Here is a 25,493-nt window from a genome sequence, read left to right as displayed (position 1 = left end):
GCCACAAATAACCTCCCCCAAACTCCACATATTGGTCAGGGAGGGGAGTGTGGCCTGTGAGCTCCTCCTTCAAAGATCAAAACCAGTGCCCACCAGCCAAATCCTGGACACAAAATTGTTCCATGTGGCCCATACCTTGTTTTAAACGTTGGAGATTTTCACTTAAATTTTTGAATTTTAGTCTTTTATTAAAAATTCAGCAAATCAGAACCTTTTGTAGTTAGTTCATGAGCGTGATGATTGGGTGTCATGGGCTTGTGTGATATATGCCTCCCTCAAGCCTTGTTATAACTTCAGCACATTATCTGTCTGATGTTAAAAAAAAAAATCTCACAATGCCATATTACATGGCAGCATTTAGCCGGGGCCAAGCAGAACCTGCCTGCTTTAGACAGGTCATGCTCTCCAGCTTACCACCATCCCTAAAACTCTCTCTGTTCATATTTATCCTCCTTTCTTTGATCTTTTTTTAGCTTTTTATGATTACAAAATATTTTGAACATACAAAAAGAAATCACATAAAATAAGAAAATAGACACACATCTACCCGATATACCACTCAATGTAAGACACTTTTTCATCCTTGCTTAATATCACTTTTTTTATTTAAAGAAATAAAATGTTTGGAATTTTTAAATATTTCTGGTGGGAGTGAAAACTGCTACAAGTACTTTGGAGAGCAATTTGACCATACCTAATAAAGATCAAGATCTTCCAACACAGCCATAGGTAGAGATATCTACTCTGGAAAACCTCTCATACGTATGCATGAGATGCATGACTCTCTATTCACTCACAGTCAGCCCACTTCACTCATTTATACTATCTGCCTGGCCTGTAGGTATTTGCAACATCTAAGTTTAGATGATGGGGCTGGGGGTGGGGAGGAATTTACATTTTATTAAATTCAGCAGAAAAAAAAATGTTATTTGTTAAAATAGACATTCCAAGACTTAAGCCCAAGGAAATGAGATTTGGGATTATTTCCTACAGGTTTAACATGAAAGAGTCCCAAAATCAATAATCCCTGGACTACTAAATCTACATGCTTTTAACCAGTTTTTGGTGGTAGGCTCATGAACATTTTATTTTTAAAGGATTCAGTGGTCAAATAAACTTGGGGGGAAAAAACCTATTAAATTAGATGAATGAATGGATTTTTTTTTCCCCTGCAGGACTAAGCAGAGCCTTTTTATGAAAATGAGCATTGTGACTCCTCAAAAGAGAGATAAACTATGCATCTTTTCTCCATGGATCACAATCTGGAAAACAGTTTACTAGGCCTTTATTTTGCCTTTTAAGACTTGGTAAAATGTGAGCCAACTTACGTGTGTAGAACAACCACATACTTTGTGAGAGTGTTCTATCCACATGTTTTTTATGGAATAACTATGATCTCTTCTGTATTAGTTTTCTATTGCCATCAAAACGAATTACCACAAACCTAACATCATAAAACAACACCCACATAATATCTCAGAGCTTCTGTGGGTTAGAAGTCAAGGTACATTATGAATTAACTAATTCTCCGCTTAGAATTTCACAGGCAAAAGCAAAGGCCTTCCATCCTTTCTAGAGTTTCTGGGGATGAATCCATTTACAAGTTCATTCAGGTGGTTGGCAGAATTCAGTTCCATGAGACCTCCATTTCCTTCTTTCAGGCTGTCAGTATGGGACATCCTAAATTTTTATGGTGCAATATTATTTCCCTCTGCTTGTTACCTAATCTATTTCCCTAATTATCTACAACCGTGTGGACCTGGGACCAGCAACATCAGCATCACCGGGGAACTTGTTAGAAATGCAGATTCGTAGCCAGCTCCCCAAACCTACTGAATCAGAAACTCACAGGTAAGGGATGGGCCCCAGCCATGTGTATGCCAGTATTTGGGAAGCACTAACTTCATAGATGATATATCTTTAAAATATATTTTTCCTAAGTGTTATAGGCTGAACTGTGTCTCCCCCAAATTCCTATGTTGAAGCCCCAATCCCCCAGTACCTCAGAATGTGACTGCATTTGGAGAAGTGATGGGTTAGGAAGGACTCCAATCCAATCTAACTCGTGTCTTTGTAAGGAAAGGACCAACAAGCCAAGGAGAGAGGCCTCTTAAATCAACCCTGCTGACACTCAGAGCTGTGAGAAAATGAATTCCTGTTGTTTAAACCATCCAGTCTACGGGATTTTGTTATGTCAACCCTAACAGAATACATTAAGTGAAATATATTATTTTGAACTATCCACGTCAACTCTATCCTCCATGTTTGGATGATTTTTATCCTATTCTGCACTTGACCTTAGCTAAGAAGCAATGATCTATACCATTCTGGTTTCTCATCTTCATTTGGACCCCTTTTCAATGCAGGCCCAACTAACTGCTCTATCTTCAGTACCCAGCTCTGTCCTGCCCTCTGTGCCTTTTCAGTCCTGTCTTGCCTGCAAATATCCATTGAATCTGCACCTTCTCTGCTCCTCTGTCACTGGGCTGGCTCATCATGAATTAGGGATATTAGTAGTCAGCCTCTGTCTTTCTCAGTTGTGGGCCCTTTAAGAAAGACACTGCTTTCTACCTGACCCGCATTAGCTGTGTGTTGAGTGGGGAAAAAAAATTCTAGATTTGAAAGCAAAATTAAAAAAAAAAAAAATAGTGTGCTATGACATTCCAAAAGCAAAGCTAGTGAAAACTTTTCATAATAAGGGAAATAGTAGAGAAAACTTTACATAACAGAGAACATGGATATGAATTCAGGGATTTCTCAAATTAGATTTCACTGTGAACCACGCAAATAACTGAACTTTGCATCTGCTGAGGAGCACACACAGCTGACGAATTTATTGACACGAACTGAACAGCTAAGCTAGTAAGGTGAGGACATGCTGTGAATTCCATGAGAAAGTGTACACTTCCATGGTACTGAAATGTCAAGTATAATTGAACAACTTACTGCAGTTTCTCTTAAGCTCAATTTTTAAGTTAATATTAGTTCTAAAATACAAAAAGATAAATATACACAAAATTAAAAAGGAGATGGGCAAAATAAACTATTCCTTCAAAGGGTGAAATTATAAAAATGAGACTTACTAAAAGGTTACAGCTGAAATTATTTAACAGGACACAGCTCTGCGGCAGCATCAGGGGATGGGATTTCTAAACGTTCTCCCTTCAAACACAAAAGGATCTTAGCACCTGGAAACCCCCTCAAGATTCGCTATTTTTATACTACTTCAGGCATGTAAGTAAGCTTAGTGCATTGTTTACTTTATGTTGCATTCATTCTACCATTGGCTTCTGGGAAAAGTAAGGTTAAACATTTTCTGTATAGAAAAGAAAACTATTTTCTAGATACTCATGGGCCTTGTACTCAGTATATGACAACTGGATGTATACTGATATGAACTTATAAAACCATCACTGATGAAAAAGAACAGCAAACATCTACCAGGAATAGTAATAGTATTTGCTATCTAGAAAGTTGCTCATGGACGTACATGGAAGGTACTACCCTGTCATTTCTGGAGTTTCTTTCATTCACTTTCATCTATTTTATGCATTCATGCAACAAACATTACTGTGCACCTACTATGTACCAGCCTCTGAGCAGTCTCTGCACTCAAGAAGTTCCAATCAAGCAGGTGAAACAGGTAAGTAAACAGCTGATAGTCTGATGGACCAGGACCTTTAATCAGGCATGAAGCAAATATTATGAAGCATGAGATATTAAATATTCACAAAAGTGTAACCTTAAGTTAGGTGTAAGGAACATTTCTGCTTCCCTAGAGCTTTCCACCTGAGGTAGAGACTATACTGGAAACAGTTCAGAGCTGAGAACAAAGAGAAATAGATGATTCACCCTCTAAAGTCAAAGAAAAGCAGCATAAGTAAAATTATATATTAATAAAGTTTTCAAAGTAGTAACATTCCAAAGGCAAAACATTGCCCCTCTTCCAACTCTGCCATCTGCATAGAGTTTATGAGTTCTCAAAGATCACTTACCCAGCCTGGCCCTGGGTTTTTCTTTTGGGGTGTGGGTTTTTCTTTTGGGGTGTGGGTTTTTCTTTTCCCCCTACCCCTAAACTTCAGTCACAACCTGCAGATGGACCTCATTCTGTCAGAATATGGAGGAAAAGTCTAGATGTGTAGCTGAGAGCTGGAATGCCCAGGGTAGTCTGCAAAGGTTGTCTGAAACCCCACTGCTTAGCCTACAGGGATGCCTAAGTACTCCCTGAGTTAAAAACAAAAACAAAAACAAAAACAAAAACAAAAACAAAAACAAAAACAAAAACAAAAACACGACTGAAGGCAAGTGGGGCTTAAGCCATCTGTCAGTATACTATAAGGACTGCCCTTGAACTAGGAAGACTCCAGTTACAAGACTTACCACCAAGAGGACAAAGAGTGGCTGCAGCTGGAAAGAATCATCCATATTGGAGAACTAGCTAAGAGGAAGCCAGTGGTGCAGATTCCCCAAAAGAACTAGCAAGTAGGATGATGAGAGAGCCAGCATTTACCTGCCAGGGGCACTGAGGGAGCCAACAGGCACCTGGCATTAGGTGGAGAAACAACAGTGACCAACAGAAGAGGGGATCACAAACGCCATCGCCAAATTATGATCTTTCCCAGGAAAAGACATTAACACACACACACACCTGCAGCTTCTGCAGCTGTGTGGACAGAGTGAGCTGGGAGGGGAGAGGGGGATGAGTTCAGACATGAGCCTTTCTTTGGTCAGTGGGACTCTGCAGCTGTGTGGGAGCTCTGCCCGAATCCTGGGAAAGGGGCTTTGAAATGGACGCTCATAGACAGTATGTCAAGTTGACTGAAATGAAACTGCATTAAACTGGAAATGACTGAAAAGGGGAAGTGGGGAGATTCTGAGACAGGAAAATAAAAGTGATAACTATTCCACGTTTCAACATCAGGGCATTAAAACCCTTAGGGCATATTTACTGTAAATATCATAATTTTTAAAAACTTAAATTTGTTTATCACATTTGAGTTTTCAAGGAAATTTAACACATTTCTATTTCACTCTATCATCTCAATAAGTGTGTGGTGTAGGAAGAGCAACTGAACTCATCCCTATTTGACTGATGTGAAGACTGAAGTTCACCAATGTCACATAGATAATATATTGCAGAAATATATTGAGACTAGAACCCAGTTTTGCTTTAAATAGATAAGATTCTAAACAGATAAACTGGCTTTAAGTGGGTAGTGCTGAACACATGGCCTGGAATTTTTGAAAAACTGATACTGGCAGTAGAATTCGTAAAGCTTACCATAATTATCTTTAAGTAATGGGCTCTACTTATAAGTTCTGCCATCCACTGGTGCCTGTATACTTACTAACAATGTTTTATGTCCTGTATACTAGCAGGAAACTATGTTTAAATATTAGAAAATGGTACAAAACATGCTGATTAACTGTGACAGAAACTGACCAGAGGCAAATTTTCTCTCTCAAAAAAAAAAAAATCATTAAATCCATAGCATCTCTGCAAATTATCATGATTTAAAAATCAGACACTAACCAAAGAAATTACAATAAGTTCCCAAGTTTGAATTTATCCCTTTTAAGAAGGGAAGTAGTTGAAACTACTTGTAAGAATATCCTTCAGGAACCCTGAAACTTAGCAAGAAAATTTCCTCCTTCAAGGTCACTGCTAAATACACATCCCACTAAATAGTACTTTAACCTCACATTTTCAAATATTATCTCAGTTTGACCTGACTTATACTTGACTTAGCTTGTTAGTTATGGCCAATAGATAAATCAATGAAAAGTGAATCATTCTAAGTGCTCCTTAATTCTTTGATGAATGAATGAATGAATATTATGAGGCTTTTTACATGTGAAGGGCTCTGCCATCTTTTGTTAACCTGGGAAGACTGAATTTGTGATCTTGTTGTCTATGATTATTAACCAGCTATATCTGTTACAAAGTCATTAGGACCATAGACAGCAGAAATAAGGCACAATCTTATCAGATAGGTCAGAGAGGCCAGGAACCACTACACACTAGTTAATCTCTGAAGCATGAAATAGAAGTTTCACCTGGGGAAGTAGGCCAAAAAGGTATAACCTTGACTGATCATGTATGAAACGGGTGAAGTTACAAGCTCTCCTTGAGAATCAATTCTACCAGTATGTGCAATTTGGCAAAAAGGAAACTTCTCCATTCTAGCTGTTAGCAGGAGAAGCAGTATTAGAAACCAAGAGGTCTACTATATAGATTTTCTCCTAAGAAGGCCTTAGTGCTTAAAAAAAAAAAAAAAAAAAAGACAAACTTGGAGATCATCATTCTCTAACAAAATATAAAGTGATTATATCCAGACTGAACTAATCCTTGTTAAAAATCCTTTCTGAGCAGAGGTTGCTTACTTTATATCTGTTCTGGGAACAAAAATTTGGACCATAATAGTCATATAGGACTGACACAGTTCAGCTTTCTAGCTAGTAACTCAGAACTTCAGGAGCATCATAGTAAAATTGGGTGAGAGTGGCCAATCCTTACTCTGGAATAAAAAGTTTATATATATAGTGGGGAGGGTATAGCTCAAGTGGTAGAGTGCATGCTTAGCATGCACAGGGTCCTAGGTCCAATCTCCAATATCTCCATTAAAAATAATATATATATAATATTTTAATAATACAATATATAATAATTTTTAAATAATAATGTATAGCTATATATAAATTCCATCAATGTGAGCACAATTGTATCAACTATAACTACTATTCATTAAGGTTCTAGTGTTAACTTATATTTGTTGTTGTTAATTTACAATTGATTTACCAACAGCCTTTTATCCACTTTTCCTTTCTAATGGAATCTTGAAATTTTTTTTGTCATTCTCCAAGTGACCATGTGCTGCAGGAAAAGCTTCATCACCTCCTGAATGAGTGTTGATTTGTCTAAAGGTAACTCTGTTGCTTTGCCAGTAGTTGGCTTAGATATGAGTAAATGACACCATCCGAGCCAAGGAAACATGAAGTAGAGGCTGCTGAGTGTTCCTGAGAATGCTTCTGTCATTATTACTGACTATGAATCTGGGTAAATATATCTCTTGCTCTGTTAATGTTGTACTTTGTCTTATGACTTGCTTTGGCCGACAGAACGCTAGCAGATGTGACAGGAGAAGAAACTTAAATGTGTTTTTACAGTTTGGTTTGCCTCTTGAACTCCTGTGATCACCATAAGAAGAGCATGCCTCAGGTAACCATTGGGTAGGAGAATGTGTCATGTGAAGCACACTTGAATCTGACCAGAAGCCTGGAGCCAAGTCCAGCCAACCTTTAGCCTGAAGTAGAGCTGTCCCAGTTAACCCACCGAACTGTGAGCAAGAAAAATGAATGATTGTTTCTGTAAGTCATTGAAATTTGGGGTGGATTGCTACACAGAATTGTTGTGGCAATTGCTAATACAATTAGTGATTGGGTGGCAATTTCACACTGTTCAGGCAGAGCTTTTTGGAGGAGATGATGTATAAGCTAAATGCTGAATGATAAGCATCAATGCTGCTTAGAGATCAGGGAGATGGTCAGCGCAAGTGGAGTACTGTTTAGCTAGTGCAAAGAGCCTAAGGAAGGACCAGGACTAGCATATAAAAAAGAAACAGAAAAACCCACTTAATTAAAAAGTAGTGGGCAAGGGGTAAAATGGTGTGAGTTATCATTGGTGAAGTTAGGCAGTCTCCAGAATATGTAAGCTAGGGTAAGGTGGTAGGGTTTTATTCTAGCAATGAGGAGCGGCTGGAGGATTTTCAACAGAGTAGGGATGTGGTAGAGTTTTTTGTTTTCAAAAAATATCACTCCGGGTATTGTGAGGAGTGGATAGTAAGGGGTCCAGAGTGGAAGAGGGGAGACCAGTTAGAAGCTTACTGCAGTAGCCTAGGCAGAAGACGGTAGTAGTCTGGAGTGGGGGGGGGGGGATGGTAGCACAAGCAGAGAGAATAAGATTGACTAAGGATATACTCTGGAGGTAAAATAGGCAGGTCTTGTTAAAGAATGGATGTGAAGGAAGAGGTCAGAAGAATCTAAGATAACTCCTAGATTTTTGGCTTATGCAAGGTGGTTGGTGGTGCCATTTACTGACATAGGGAGGCCTGGGAGAAGAGCAGGACTGGTGGATGGACTGAGTGGGGAGGGGAATCAAAAGGGTTTGGTTTTGTCCTGCTCAGTTTATCTTCCTAAATAACCAGGCAGAGGTGTCAAGCAGGCGGTTGAATATACGAATTAAACATATGAATCTAAGGATCCAGGATAAAGGTAAGCATTGAAAATCTAATTTTGGTACACGTGAAGGTTCAGTGCGGGAAGCGGGTGGGAAGGGATAAATTGTGAGTTCAAGATTTGAAGATACTAACTACTGTATATAAAATAGATAAACACGAGTTTCTTCTGTATTGCACAGGGAACTATATTCAATATCTTATAGTAAACTATAATGAAAAAGAATATGAAAACGAACTGTGTATGTGTATGTATGACTGAAACATTATGCTGTATACCAGAAATTGACACAACGTTGTAAACTGACTACTTCAATAAAAAAAAAAATGGCCAGGTATTTGTAGTATAGATATGGGACAGCAAAAAAACAAATTTCAAGTGTTCTATGGTAAAACCACTGAAATACTTTCTCTTGAATGAGTGCTCTGTCAATGTTTTCTATATCCTTTTTTATTTAGTGTCCAATAGGCCAGTATAAAGCATGACATGAAGTCATAATTTGAGTTTTTCTTTAAAAATTCTAGCAAATAATAAGTGCACTCTAATCCTGTATTATAAAATTAGTGAGCAAAGAATTTTGTCTACAACAAATAAAATCACTGACAATTGGGGGGAGGGAAAAAAATCAATGGCAATAATCCCTTGTTAAATACAAAGTGCAAGGAATATATCACGTGAATAACAATTACATGTCTGTGTGATACTTTACATGCCTAGAATTTAGATAGTTCAGTTTTAGAGAGAAAATTATAATCCAGAATCTTTCAGTATTATTTTTTGCATGGACCAAAGGGCTGTTTGCTAGATTTATTTAGTGCTTTACTCTGACACATTTAAGAGGCTACAGAGTAAATGTTAAACATGGGGACAACTAGTAAATGACAACTAATAAAATGAGAAAACAGAAGATAGAGGACACAGAAGAGTGACTTAAGGAACAAGTAAAAGTATAAAGAATAAGTGATAGCAAAATCAGACCGCAGGCAAAAGGTACAAGGCCTATCAAGACACTGTATAGTACAGTGCATCTGGGCAGGAGGGGGAGTAGGGCAAGGGTGGGGGTGGGGCATTGATGTGCTTGTTGAGACTTTGTGCAATATCCCAACATTTGATCTCAACTCTCCCTCCTCCTACCACCTCCCTCTCTCTCTCTCTGTCTTTCTGTCTGTCTCTTTCTCTCTCACACACAGCCTTAAAATCATCTCAATATTTTTTCAAGTTAGCATTAACAGTTACATTCTAAAATTCAATTTATTAACTACTGTTTCTCTGTTTTTAGCAATTCCTCACAATAGCAAAACTTAGGGGAGGGGCACTCATTGAGGTCATTTTTTTTTAAGCTGAAATTTCATGTACCTTTTGTTGTCTGAAACCTGAAAAATTCAACAGCTGCACAAAAGTTTAGATAACTTGTACCCAGGTTTGAAAGATTGTGAAGGATTTATGACCCTCTGCTGAAGAATTTCTCATTATTGGAGATCTTCTGATATAACCCAGGCCTGCAGATGCATCAGTTGCATGCCTCTAAGTCAATCTCTGGTTTTATACAGGAAAGGCAAACCATAATAGGGTTTAGGTCACTGTCTATCTAAATATGCCCTCAGGTTTTTTTTCCATGTGCACATATCATATTAATCAAAAGTGACGATGACTCAGAAGGTTGATATTTAAAAAAACTACTTGCCCTTGGCTTAAGACCTTCCAGCTCTAATGACTGATTTGTAGATAGAAGTGGTTCTGCTATGGATGATTACATTTTTCACAGGGAGACAAGAGAGTCATCTGAGAAGCTCATTCTTTGCAGATTGTATTTCAAAGTGCATTCCATGTAAATTATGGATATATGTAAGTAAGATAAAGTAAGGCAGTAGAAACTACTGCACCTAGTGAAATGTCTGGTCTTAGTATAGAGTGCAGATACTTTCCATTAATTTACCTTGTTGCTTGGAACAGAAGGTTACAATATCATTTCACTCCATAGATAAAGGGGATTTCATGATGAAATCCTATGTCATTCTAAACAAATAGTCTAATAATGTCTATATTTGAATTTTTCTCTAAACTTAATATTTCATTTTGATTGATTTATTCTGATCAACATACTGATGTACTCTTGATATATCAGAGACTAAGTGTATTTTTCCCGTAGCTGTTTGATAATAATTAATCTTATTATGATTTGCTACATATTCTACAACAATTGTATTACTTCTTCAGTAGCAAAATTGAATAGTTAATTGTTTTACTGACCTTTATTAACTGCTTATTTTCCTCTTTAATTAGATTATTATTCATAGATGGTCTTAAATACATGGATTAAGATTTTCAATGGTATAAGAAAGGTTTAAACTGATTAAAGAAAGTAAAGATGAGGAAGCAGCCAAGATGGCTGAGTAGAAGGATGCTCTTAGCTCACCCTCTCTCATGAATACACCAAGAGAGACATCCATGGGCTTACTCATTCACTCAGAATGCCTGCTGAACTTTGACAAAACATCACCTTCTTTAAAAGACAAGATTCCTAACACAGTCTGGTAGGAGAAAAAGAAAAAAACAAGCAAAAGGAAATTAGTGCAGGGCCTGTCCCACGGGGAGGGAGTGGCAAAGTAGGAATACCGCTCTTTCGCTCAGATGCCCCCTCTCCAATGGAGAGGACGGTGGTAGTTCTGAGGACAGAGAACATGCAGGACACCAGAGTAGGGCACTGACATTCCCATGGCTAAAGCAGGCACAAAGGCAGCATCAACAAGGAGTACTTGAAGTGCTTCAACCTCACCTACCATGCATAGCAGCTAAGAAATGGGTCTGGAATCCTCCACTCCAACAAAAGGGGAACAGACCCAGCCCCTGTCAGGGCTGTGACTAGCACAATACAAAAAGGAGGCCCCCCTCAACAACTAGGACAGGCTCTGATCACAACACTGGCCACACCCCTAATCAAAGGGATAACAGCCAACACACACAGAAGAAAGACGTGGCAACCATCCACACTAAAAACAGATCTTGTGACAAAATTAGTAGAGGTGCACAGTCTAAACAGGGACCCATCCTCTTAAAAAAAAAAAAAATTCCTTCAAGACCACAGTGACTAACTCCATAATCCATAGTGCCAGAGAGATACAAGTAAAATGAAGAAGCAGAGGAACCACACCCAATTAAAAGAACAAGTGAAGTCCCCTGAAAGAACAATCAATGAAATATACCTCGATAGTCTACTAGATCATGACTTCAAAAAGGGGATGATAAAAGCACTGAAGGAAATAAGAGAGACTATAAATAAATTTGCAGAATACTTTAAAAGGAAATAGAAAGCATAAAGAGGAGCCAATTAAAAACAGAAAATTCAATGGCTGAGGTAAGAGCCAAGCTAAAGGCAAAAGCAGATTAGACAGTGCAGACAGATGAGAAAGTGACTTAGAAGACAAGATAACAGAAATCACCCAATAGAACAACAGACAGAAAAGCAAGTGAAAACTAATGAAAGCAACATAAGGGACCTATGGGATCATATAAAGCATCCCAATCTATGCATAATAGGGGTCCCAGAAGGAGAAGAAAAAGAAAAGGAGATTGAAAAGGTATTTGAAGAAATTATGACTCAAAACTTCCCAAACCTAAAGAAGGAATCAGATATCCAAGTACAGTAAGCACAGAGGGTCCCCAACAAGAGGAATCCAAATAGACCTACACCAAGACATAGTATAAATAAGATAGCCAAAGTTCAAGATAAAGAAATGATTCTAAAGGCAGCAAGAGAAAAACAGAGTTAGTTACAAGAGAACCCCTATAAGGCTTTCAGCTATTTCTCAACACAAACACTGCAGGTCAGAAGGGAGTGGCAAGACATATTCAAAGTCCTGAATGAGAAAAAGCTGCAACCTAGGATACTCTATCCAGCAAGGCTATCCTTTAGAATAGAAGGAGAGATAAATAATTTCACAAATAAGCAAAAACTAAAAGAATTCAGCAATACTAAGAATATGCTACAACAAATATTGAAAGGTCTACTCTAAATAGAAAAGAAGCAGGACACTAGACAAAGGAGAAAACCATAATTGGAAATGCAATAACTACAATGAGTTGCAATAGATTAAACATGAAGAGGACATCAAAATCATTAAAGGTGGGAGAGGGGAGGAAGAAAATACATATTTTCTTCTCTTTTTTTTTTCTTTTTGTTCTTTTTAGAATGTGTTTGAACTTATATGATTATCAGTTTAAAGCAAATAGATATAGTAATGGGTTAACATACTTGAAAAATAGAGTAATGCCACAAATCAAAAGCATGCAATAGAGTCACACACACACACACACACACACACACAAAAGCAAGAAAATACAAAAGAAAATTATCAAACCACAAACCACAAAAAAAAGAAAAAGAAAAAGAAAGGAGCAAAGAGAAAATACCAAACCAACTCTAAAACTAAGTTCAAAATGGCAATAAACACACATCTATCAATAATTACTATAAATGTAAATGGATTAAATGCTCCAATCAAAAGACACTGAATGGCAGATTGGATAATAAAACAAGGACCTACAATATACTGGATACAAGAGACCCACTTTACAGTGAAGGACACATATAGATTGAAAGTGAGAGCATGGGAAATGATATTTCATGCAAATGGAAATAACAAGAAAGCAGGAGTAGCAATACTGATTTCAGACAAAATAGACTTCTTTTTTTAAAAGGCCATAAAGAAAGATAAAGAAGAACACTAAATAATGATTAAAGGAGCAATACAAGATGAGGATATTACACTCATTAACATAAATGCATCCAATATAGGAGCACCTAAATATATAAAACAAATACTGACAGATATATAGGGAGAAATTGATGGGAATACAATAATACTAGGAGACTTTGACACCCCTCTAACATCATTGGACAGGTCTTCCAGACAGATTTAATGTGACCCCTTTCAAGTTACCCAGGACATTTTTCACAGAACTAAAACAAATAATCCTAAAATTTATATGGATTCACAAAAGACCCAGAATTGCCAAAGCAATATTGAAGAAAAAGAACAAAGCTGGCGGAATAACCCTCCCAGACTTTGGACAATACTACAGAGCTACAACAGTCAAAACAGCATGGTATTGTCATAAAAACAGACATATGGATCAATGGAACAGAATAGAGACCTCAGAAATAAACCTACAGACCTATGGTCAATTAATCTTCAACAAAGGAGGCAAGAAATATTAAATGGAGAAAAGACAGTCTCTTCAACAGGTGGTGCTGGGAAAGCTGGACAGCCACATGTAAATCAATGAAATTAGAACACTCCCTCACACCACACACAAAAATAAACTCAAATGGGCTTAAAGACTTAAATACAAGACAAGACACAATAAACCTCCTAGAGGACAACATAGGCAAAACATTCTCTGAAATAGATTGTAGCAATGTCCTCCTAGGGCAGTCTACCCAGGCACTAGAAGTAAAAGCAAAACTAAACAATTGGGACCTAATTAAATCTATAAGCTTTTGCACAGCAAAGTAAATCATAAGCAAAACAAAACGACAACTTATGGAATGGGAGAAAATATTTGCAAATGATGAAACTGACAAGGACTTAATCTCCAGAATATGTAAACAGCTCATACAACTTAATAACAAAAAACAAACAACCCAATCCAAAAATGGACAGAAGACCTAAACAAGCAATTCTCCAATGAAGACATACAAATTGTCAATAGGAGCATAATAAAATGCTCAATATCCCTAGTTATCAGAGAAAAGCAAATCAGAACTACAATGAAGTATCACCTCACACCAGTCAGAACGGCCATCATTCAAAATTCCACAAACAATAAATGCTGGAGAGGGTGTGGAGAGAAGGGAGCCCTCCTACACTATTGGTGGGAATGTAGCTTGGTGCAGCCATTATGGAAAACAGTATGGAGATCCTTCAAAACACTAAAAATAGACTTATCATATGATCCAGCAATCCAACTCCTGGGCATATATCCAAAGGCAACTCTAATTCGAAAAGGTACATGCACCGCAATGTTCACAGCAGCACTATATACAATAGCCAAGACATGGAAGCAATCTAAATGTCCATCAACAGATGACTGGATAGAGAAGTTGTGGTGGAATATTTATACAATGGAATACCACTCAGCCATAAAAAGAATAAAATAATGCCATTTGCAGCAACATGGATGGACATAGAGATCATCATTCGAAGTGAAGTAAGCCAGAAAGAGAAATAAAAATACCATATAATCTCACTCATATATGGAATCTAAAAAAGAAAAAAGGGGGACACTAATGAACTCATTTACAAAACAGAAACAGACTTGCAGACATAGTAAACAATCTAATGGTTACCAGGGGAAAGGGGTTGGGAAGGGATAAATTTGAGAGTTTGAGATTTGCAAATGTTAGCCACTATATATAAAAACAGGTTTAAAAAAATTTCTTCTGTATAGCACACGGAACTATATTCAATATCTTGTAATAATGTTTAATGAAAAAGAATATGAAAACCAATGTACATATGTATATGCATGACTAAGACATTGAGACTACTCCTGTACACCAGAAACTGAAATATTATAATATAACTGACTGTACTTCAATAAAAATAAAAATTAATTAATTAATTAATTTAAAAAAGAAAGTAAAGATGGATTTCTGTGATTGCAGAAGGTCATGAAATATATGATTATCTGAGGTAAACATTCATTATACAAAAAAGCTAAACAAAGTAATATAATGATTCAACTATTGTTTCCTTCCATGTTCAGTGTTTCCAGTTGTTCACACTATCTTCTAAGCGAGTGTGGACAAATTATCCTGCAATTCTAATCTGAATAGAAAGAGACTCAATCTCCAATTCTGTACTATCATATTTCTATTGGAAATAAGAAGAAATAACTAGGATAACTGACATACCCAGTGAAATAAAACTGTTTCATCATTGATTTTCCAGTTCTAAGTGTAAGGAGTTCATATGTTTTCCCTTCCATTTTGATTAGACATTAGTTGTCAGTTTCAATGCAACTTTTGTAATGCTGGCTATTTTGCTTACTTAATTCTTCAAACTAGATTCTTTTTTCCCCTCTTGAATGTTTAGGAACTTATTTGTTTTGTTTTATCAAGAAACCTCTGCTGACAGAGAAATAGGAAGAACTGACCAGAAAATTTAAGGAAAACTTTTTTGTCCTGAAATATGAGGAAATACTAGTCCTAGAACCACTGTGCAAACTAATAGGATTGTTTCAATTTTGTGGTTAGTATTATTCTTTTCAAGTAAGAACTACATTACAAGTCTACAGTATTCAAAAATAATAAAATCTCATCTAAATCATATCCTGGTGACAGCCAAAAACAACTAAATGGTGAAATTTAAATACAATGAAATGTTAGTATTTTTCTTTAAAAGGAAGCAATCATACCTGCTAATGGCCCAGACACCATAAAAATGGGTAAAATTCAAGTAAATAACAGAAACAACTAGGGAAAGTTAAAAAAATGTGCTGCTTATACTCACACTATTTTTCTGTTCTTGGATTGTCTCATCTCTTCTCTTTGTGTGTTTGGATTAAACTGTGTCCCCCTCAAAAAGATACATTCAGGTTGTTACCCTCAATACTTGTGAATGTCATCTTATTTGGAAACAGTTATTACAGATGTAATCAAGTTGAGATAAGGTCATACTGGATTAGGGTACACCCTAAATCCAGCGTGACTGGTATATTTGTAAGAAGAGGAGATGACATGTTCACGGGGAAAAAGGCCACATGAAGACAGAGGCAGAGACTGGAGTTAAGCAGCTACCAGCCAAGGAATGCCAGGATTGCTGGAATCCACTGGAAGTTAGGAGAGGCATGGAACAGATTCTCCTGCAGGGTCCCCATAAAAGAATCAACCCTGTTGACATGGTGAGAGGACTTCTGGCCTCCTGAACTACTAGAGAATAAATTTCTGTTTTTAAACCCACCCAATTTGTGATACTTTGCTACTCCAGCCCTAAGACTTTAATATACCATATGTCTGTAGTTCGGTGAAGGCACAGTTCAAACACCAGTTTCTCCAAGGCACTTCCTGACCAGTCCAGTCCACTCCATCATTTCCTTCTCTAAATTACCACGGGAGTACAGGATACAATTTAGAAATAAGTAATATCTACCTGGATAAGAAATACATTACTCGTAGTTCAGGGACAATTTTCCTTCTTTTGCATCACACACATACCCCTATGAACAGCCTCCACCTTGCCTTCTCCAAACACCTACGAGTTGACTGCATACACAATATGAATTAGCAAATACTGTTCTTGTTGACTGCCTGAGATGCACACCAGCAGAGAAGTGGCTGGGAAAAATAAGAAAAAACTGATAAAATAAATCTGCTTTTCCCCCAACAGAGTGAATAAGCAAAAATTATAGTTATTTACTTGCTTGACTAACAATAATCCATAATTCATTAAAGACCACTTTAACCTATGTGGGTGTACACTGAAGTTGGAATTTTTTACTCACTTCATCTAAACATTAACACATTCTTTTGTTATGTATTCAAAATTGCATAGACCACAGACAAAGCAATTCAGGAAGTTCTTAAACTTTAAACATAGTTTTGGAAATCAGGACAAAACCATAAAGAATAAAATTATTGAATAGCTACTCTTTCCCAGTTTATGTTCTAAATGTATTATTTAGGTCCCTCAAAAATCCAATGCAGTAGGTCTTATTGCTATATTCATTTTTTTAAGATGAAAAACTAAGGCACAAGGCAGTTAACTAGCTCCCCTAAGATTACAGAGGTTTCATGTAATAAAACCAGTTGTAAAGGATGCATCTGTACTCAAAATTTACTGAGAGTTGCATTTTTTTTTCTGATTTTAGTGAATAGCACATATGTAAATACAGGATTTCATGGGAAAGTGATTCAATAGAAAACTTAGAGATTGCTCATTATCCCACTTAAACTAATCAGCAATAATAAAATGAATGGAAATAAAGGTACAAAATAAAATCAGACATGCATGAGAGGAATGGGTTTTTATGTTAATTGCTGTACATATAATAGATATATAGATATATAGATATATAGATTCTTTTCCATATTCTTTTTCATTATAGGTTATTACAAGCTATTAAAATATAGTTCCCTGTGTTATACAGTGAGGCCTTGTTGTTTATCTATTTTGTATATAGTAGCTTGTATTTATTCTAATTTATCCTTCCCCATCCCCTTTCTCCTTTGGTAACCATAAACCTGTTTCCTATGTCTGTGAGTCTGCTTCTGTTTTGCAAATAAGTTCATTTGTCTCATTTTTTTAGATTCCACATATGAGTGGTATCATTTGACATTTGTCTTTCTCTGTCTGACTTACTTCACTTAGTATGATAATCTCTAGGTCCATCCATGTTGCTGAAAATGGCAGTATTTCATTCTTTTTATGGCTGTATACTATTCTACTGTATATATATATATTTATATACCACATTTTCTTTATCTTTTCATTTGTTGATGGACATTTAGGCTGCTTCCATGTCCTGGCTGTTGTAAATAGTGCTTCTATAAACATTAGGGTGCATGTATCTTTTTGAATTAGAGTTTTCTCTGTAAGTATGCCAGGAATGGGATTGCTGGATCATATGGTAACTCTAGTTTTAGTTTCCTAAGGTATCTCCATACTGTTTTACATAGTGGCTGCATCAAATTGATGTCACATATAAAACTTCTTATAAAGTTGGTGACTTACTTCAAAAACTTTCAAGAATAATTAGAATTAAAAGAGAAAATTTTAGCCTGTTTCAATAGTCAGACTTTGTAAAACTCTAACTCACTCTATTCAAATGCATGTAGTCATTATAAGTGAGTCGTCTGTTCTCTAAAGCAGACCCAGAGCAAGCATACTGCTCACTTTGGTTATTATCCATATTTAAATCAATAACAATAGGGAAGTTGCATATAGTATCTCATAGTTTGCAAAGACCCTCATATGCATTATCTTATGTACTTATGAAAGAACTGGCAGTCCAGGAAGTTAGTATGATCACTATCCTACACATGTAGAAACTAAGAGTCAGGAGTTGTATCCTGTTCAAGGTCAAGAGTCTATCCGATACGTCTTAAATTTTCCAATGCCTTTTCCTATTAATTAAACTCAGATTTTTAGTTAGCTCAAACTGGACTTGTATCCTGTTCAAGGTCAAGAGTCTATCCGATACATCTTAAATTTTCCAATGCCTTTTCCTATTAATTAAACTCAGATTTTTAGTTAGCTCAAACTTGGTTCCTTCTTCCTTCTCTCTCCACCATTAACCAGATCAGTGAGATGTTGCATAATATAAAGAAAAGTACATTTGCTTATATACCCTGTAGAGCCCGATCATGTCTCATTTTTAAAAGAAAAAATTCACTTAGGAAGGCAACAATTGAATTGTATGACCCTGAGATCAGCAAAGAACTCTACATGAGCTGTTAAAATGTTCTCATTAAATAATAAACACTTAAGTTTAATTTAGGTCTTTAATCACACAAAAGGGCATCATAAAGTTTCACATGAGATTATTAAATCAAGATGAGGAATGAAATCCAATTTAGTCTTCATGTGTCATGTCTAATAAAACCATTTACATTAGCTAAACTTTTCAGGAGTCCCTGCTTTTTATTTCAGAGACACTCTAGCTCTGTGCTGAGAAGTACAGTTTCTAATTGGGCTTTTCAGCTATGGCACAGCTAAGCTCAGAGTCATGCCTTCCAATTTCCCATTAACTAGTTCTCCTAAATGCCCCCTACCAGTTTCTTACCACAAAATGAAGGAAAACGGTTGAGGAGAGAAAATATTAGCACACACTATTCAGAAATAACCAAAACAAAATATTCTAAACATTTTAACTATATCTAAATATTTTACTTATAAATGTATAACATTTTACTTGGAGCTAGGCTACTAAAATTGTTTAAAAGTTCAATGGTCCTTTCACCAAAACAAATTCTCAATATGTCAAAGATTTAAATGTAAAAATTGAAATCATACAAGTGCTAGAAGAAAAAAAATAGGTAAATATTTATTCAATCTTAGGATGGGAAAGGACTTTCTAAAGCATGGTTCATAAGAAAGAAGCTAGTGAAGGAATCTGACTATGAGATCAACAGATGTGACCCTGTCCATCAGTGCAATTCCATTATTAAGCAGAGTCCCTGGCACTGAGTATTCAATCCACAAGTACTCCTTATTACAAAAAATTTTGATGGAAAAATACTGCAATATATATAACATCCAAAAAAATCAGTGTTCTTAATTTATAAAACATTCTTACCAATCAATAAAAATTGATTGCTTTTTTTCAGGTTCACACACTGCTATGATAGTAACATTAATTTAAGAATTAAAGTAGTATACAGCTATAATAAAAATTTTGCTCTGCTAACATTTTAAATATTTTAGAACATTTTTAAAAATACATCATAACAAACTTAAAATTTTACACTTTGGGCTCTTAATTAATATTTTAGAATATGTAAATAACATTTGAGAACATGTTTTCAGCATAAACTTTTTAATAATATTTGACATGGAAAAATACTATAGGTCTACGATAAACACTATAAAACAAATTTGTTCTTTAAATTTAAAATTAAGGAGAATATTTACAGTTTATAGTTACTTCTCTACTGAATTTTTAAAAGCCTTAGATGCACATGTTACACTATGCATCTCAAACCTAACTTTTCAGTATTTTGTAGTTTTTAATGCAAACAGCTCCCCTGTTGAATTTGTCTCTCTCCCCCAGTTTCTCAGAGAGCCCTGCATAGCTTGTCCTTTGGATCCTCTTTTTGACCTTTATTATTTTGACCTGGCACAGAGACCAGCGTTTGGTCTCTTTTATTCTGTTTCCAACTACCATGAAAGATTCTCTCTTGAAGGTTCTTTGTTTAAATTCTTATTACCCATCATTCATCAATTCCCCATGGAGATTTCCCATGGTTTAAAAGTACCAATGTAACAGACTTATCAAAGCTGTCATTATTCTGAAGTATTTGCTCTTGATCTCTCTTTGTCATTTAGCTTTCAGTTTCTGGCTGATTTCCTCTCATTATTGGCCAGTTATTCAAAATGAACACAATGAGCTTTTGTGACTGCTCTCTGAAATCATAAAGAGAAAACAATGTTCCTAGTTGAGAAACAGATATGATTTCTCTATTTTAAATCTAAAAACTCAAGCATCCTCCTGTTGACTGTTCATTTTACATAATTCCAAGAATAAAATAGTTACCTGGTAGATTATGGCATCAAAAATACAATATACAAATATAATACAATAATTTATCAACCCTGAGCAAAAAATTCTTGAAGTTCTCCATTTCTTTCTCTGTAGACTGTAAAGTAAAGATCCCCAATTCTATTTCAGGGACTTCCTGTGATACTGGAATCTATGAAACGCATGGGAGGAATCTTCTATTGCCTTTTGCACTTTCTTCATATGAACTCTGTGTTTTATGGAGCTTCTACAATTTGAAAAGTTCATCTCCAGAAAGTAAGTAATTTTTTTCTGAAATACTGTACATAAATGTCAATCTTTACGAAAGTTTAGATGTCTTGATAACATTCAATAAATGCCCCCTTATAATTAAAGGAAAAAATACCTTTAGTCATTAGGGCATTTTCACTGGGAATGCCAGGGTACATACTTGTACAAATCCTTAAAGCAGTAGAGAGGTGACAACAGTGAAACACATTATAGTTCCAGGTTGCTTCAAGAAGGCCCTGCCCATTCTGTAAATATCTACCCTATTCACCTGGCTAAGTAACATCTAAACTCTAAAAATCATATTCATTCCTTTTGTGTAATTTGATAAAATATCAGTATCCCTAAGCATATTATAAAATTTTATCAATTTTATTTTTAATTTTAAATATCAGAATTATTTCTAAGAATAAATTTCAGTAAGAAAGTAGGAAGAAGGGGGGAGGGTATGGCTCAGTGGTAGAGTGTGTGCTTAGCATGCATGAGGTCCTGGGTTCAACCCCCAGTACCTCCATTAAATAAATAAATACATATATACATAAGCTAATTACCTCCTCCCCAAAAAAAGACTTAAAGAAAAGAGAGAGACATCCCAAAAAGCAAACCAAAAAAGAAAAGAAAGAAAGAAAGTTAGAATGGTAAAAAATAAAGGGAGTGCCAGATTGAGTGAGAGTAGACGGGTGAAAGATGTAAAAATCCCTAAGCTTATCATGCATTACAGGACATAACTAAGAATTCCTGTCTGAGGCGAAAAAAAAAAAAAAAGTAGGAAGAAAAAGAAAGAGTAAGGAGGGGGTGGTTAAAACAAAAAGGAATGAGTCTGAAGCAGCTTAAACAATTCTAAACTACTAATAACTTAACTTCGAAACACATAGCTGAGTCCATGTGTGTGTTAGGGACCAACAGTGTAACTGAATGTTCTGCAAATTAACTTCCATGTAGAATACAGTATCTTTTAAAGAGTAAGTAATATAACTTGAATGCTAACTTGAATATGTACTATTAAAGCTCAATAGTAAATACAGTAATTGTTTGGTACTTAGATAAACAAGACTTTTTTTAGAGCAGATTTTATCATTTACTTTAGAGTTGCCAGTCCATGGTGACCACTAAAAGCACACAGACTCTTAGCCAGTTTTGTTATTTTGTAATTCTCAAGCAACAATATATCACTTTATAGCTTACACTCAGGGTGGTCTATTCCCATAGCCCTAACTCGAAGCTGAAATTTTTGTTTTTCATTAGCTTTACACCTGTTATAGAAAGTACAAATTGCAACTTAGGTTAAAAAAAAAAATGGCCTCTTTGTTAGTCATTGATTCAAAATATTGTCGAGGGAAAGCCTAGGATAGTTACATTAACATAGCTCGTAAAGAAAATAGTGTATAAGCCAGAATTTGGGCCAAAATTCCAGGAGTATACTATTGGCCATATACAGCACATCATTTGAAATTTGCTCCAAGAATACAAGGCCACATTTGTGCTTGTAGTAATAATACTCTTGCAAGTATTTCATAGATTATAAATGATGTTTTCTTGATATGACCAAAAAGGAAACGTCTTGCTGAAACATGTATATATTTAACCTCACAATCAGTCTGACAGCAGTGCCGCTGAATGTTGTTAACACAATTTAATATAGGCAAGATGGAAAATGTACTAGAAGAATTAAGCAAAACAACAGAAGATTCTCAAAGAACAGATCATGGTCTTTGACGGAATATAAACAATTTTAATTTGAGCTCTCCACAGTACTTTGAATGAATTTTTGCTTGCTACCAATAATTTTAGGGAAAGCTGACTAGAAATACCAAATGAATCTAAATTTGGCTTATAATAGGATTTTTAAATATTTTTTAGTGTTTAGAAAAAATATGTCTTTCCTAAATCAAAAAAAAAAAAAATAGCATGTGGATATGCAACAAAAGTGACAGTCCAGTAAAATTATAAAGAAAGTAGAAGGGAGACATTTGTATGAGTAGGAAGGGGAGGAGTTCCATGAACTCCCAATAACAATTTCTAAAGACCATTTTCTGGCCCTTATAAATCAAAGCACAAGTTTAATTCTCTATACTATCCCAGTAATGAAAAATATGAAAAGATCTTAAGATGTTGCATAGCTCTAGAAATTGATTTAAGAGATAATGAAATTACAGTATAGGTAGATTTATATGACAATGTTAAAATATTTTCTGCAATAAAGATAGTGTCATGTGTGAATGCAATACTTGAGTATGTTATATACAAACATGATTTATTTCTAAGTGCTTCAAGAATTTCAACAATGTCAATTACAACTGCCCAAACAGGGGATCCGCTTAGGTAAATCAGGTAGAACCAGAAAGGGAAAAACCTATAGTGAGAGAAAGAAAGAAAATAAACAACTGGTAAAGTTCTGGTGAACTGGGATAGTAAGAGGTAAGGCTAATCTACAGAAGGGCTCAGGGGCAACCAGCCCTGGCTGGGAGGCTCTGCTCCTCACCTTGGGGATGTTTCCATTGCCATGAACTCACCAGACTACTGCATGTGTACACTGAGCACCTGCTACACCTCATATACAGTCCTAGCCCCTGGGAATACAAGCTGACCTCGAGAAGCTAACAGACAGGTAGCAGAGAGGCATGACAGAACACACAATATCAATAATGCTATAAAGGCCCTATAACTGATGTAAGTGTAGGAAATGTGGAATGTAAAGGGGTTACTAAAGTCACTGGAATTCAATTGCAAATAATAAGTGAGAGTTAGCCAAGTGAAAACGAAGGATAAGGACATTTTAATTAAAGGGACATATAACGGCACTAAGGCCAGAAAGACCACAGTGTGTGTGTCCTTTGATATGGCTGACACGTAGGTGCATGTGGGGAAGTGATGAAGGAGGAGTCTTGTCTATACAGCTTGAAGAGATCAAAGTTGGACTTTATCCAGAAGGTGAAGAGGGAATTTAAACATGAGATATTGATTTTAAACAAAAAAGTGACAATCTAAGATTAGTTCCACAATTTTCCCTCTGGAAATGTCTAGGGAAAAAGGATCTTTAAAAAGGGAGCCAGAAAAAAATTTCCAATCAAGTAGATGAGAAATGGTTCCATAAACTGAGGTAGTGGAATTTGGGGGAAATAGGAGGTATGCTAAAGAAGAAATGTGTAAAAGAAAGATGCAACATAGTGATGGTTGGTAGTATGCAAGCTAAAGAAGGCAATCCTAGGATCATTCCTTATTTCTGACTCGAGGGCCTGGGTAGGTGGTAGTCCACACATATAAGCAGAGAATAAAGGGAGGAAGTTGGAACTTAACTAATAACTATTTTAATGAAAGTTCATGTTTCATTTTGCCCTAATTTTCCCACTGAATTTCCAACATTGCTTTTATCACTGACTTCATTGAAAAAAGTGTTGGCCAAATTTTTATTCTAGGATTCTACAGAAAGCATCCTGAAATATATAGGGTGAAATATTTGTGGATTTGGGGGATCAAGTTGCTGTCAACAAAAGGATAGCCCTCATAAAAAAAAAGAAAAAATAACCTGCTCTTACTTTTCTCTTTTTCCATAACATACGTATTTTGGCTCCAAATATAATTCCTTATCTGAAAGGATTCTAGGCCGAAAATCCTTAAATCAAACTTACTTACTTCTCAAGCACTGTCGTTAAGTTTGCAGTTGTTTTGTCAGAATGCTGAATTTTCTAAGCAGCAAAGCCAAAAGGTTACTATACATGAAGAAGCCAACTGTTTTGCTTCCTTTGTTGATTCTCTTCTTGAAACTGTAAACAGACACCCTTTTCCCTGAAATCTGGTTGTTATCAGTCAGCTCCTTTCATGACATACTTCATACCATATGCTTCTCTAGTTAAGTTTATTCAGTCATTCTAAAGGGCAACATCTACTCCTTTTCCTTCTGTTCAAAATCTTTGCACTCTATAAATTGGTATGATAATCCAAGAGTAGGAAAAACAGCAATCAAAAATCCTCCACAAATGAAACAAGATCATGGCAAGTAAATGAGAGACTGTGTGTAATTGTGCATTGAAACAAACAGAGGAACCAATGAAGTGAGTTGAGACAAATACTTGCTAATGATATACAAGACTAAATCCCAGCAATTCTGACATCTCACATGGAAGAAAGTAAAAATTCTTCAAAATGAAGTAAAAGATCAATGAATCTTAAATATGATATTGAACTAAAAAACAGGGAATAGAAATCTTACCTGCAGTGTAGTTCCATTTACATAAATTTCAAAAACTATATTGTTAAGGAATGCATACATAGGTGGTTAAACAAGAAAGAAATGCAAGGGCATTTTGATCACAAAGTCAGTATAGTGATACCCTCTCGCTAAAGAGAGGAATTATCTGGGAGCTTCTTGAACATTGTTGATATTCTAGTTTTTGACCTAGACTGTGCTACAGAGGTGTGTGCTTTGTAACAATTTCTTATACTGTACTTTTGGACGTTTTTTGCACTTGTCCATGTGAATGTTGTATTTCACAAGAGAAAGATATTTTCTTAATTAAACAAACAAAAGAACAGAGCACAGATAAATGCACTAAGGAACTTATCTTCATAGATTACCATCTGTGAAAAATTCTAACCTGTCAAGTTTGCTGAAGCAGTTTCAATAGGGTCAGAAAAAAATTAGATAAGGCCAGTCACTACAACATTATCCTCCCATTTCCAGTCACCTCCCTCCCAGAGAGCTGAGTAACAAGCTGCTTCTTTTCTATTCCTTTCCAGAAAAGCAGTCACTC

At 35.8% G+C, this 25,493-nt stretch overlaps 1 long non-coding RNA gene and 1 other non-coding gene across 2 annotated transcripts in view; both read left to right on the top strand.

Annotated features, from left to right (window-relative positions):
• The first annotated feature begins 208 nt into the window (after nt 1-208).
• Nucleotides 209-315, top strand: LOC123618349 (small nucleolar RNA U13). The gene has a single exon (XR_006726773.1). It is a non-coding gene; the product is annotated as a small nucleolar RNA U13 (small nucleolar RNA).
• Nucleotides 316-7,603: 7,288 nt separating this feature from the next.
• The window catches only part of LOC141577725 (uncharacterized), a 40,940-nt gene continuing 23,050 nt past the window's right edge, over nt 7,604-25,493 (top strand). Inside the window, exons 1-2 of the long non-coding RNA XR_012507079.1 lie at nt 7,604-8,271; nt 20,626-20,751. This is a non-coding gene — a long non-coding RNA (uncharacterized LOC141577725). The remainder of the gene's footprint in view (nt 8,272-20,625; nt 20,752-25,493) is intronic.

This window comes from Camelus bactrianus, chromosome 5 (assembly GCF_048773025.1).
Source record: "Camelus bactrianus isolate YW-2024 breed Bactrian camel chromosome 5, ASM4877302v1, whole genome shotgun sequence".
NCBI lineage: Eukaryota > Metazoa > Chordata > Mammalia > Artiodactyla > Camelidae > Camelus > Camelus bactrianus.
This window is presented reverse-complemented; position numbering and strand designations above follow the sequence as displayed.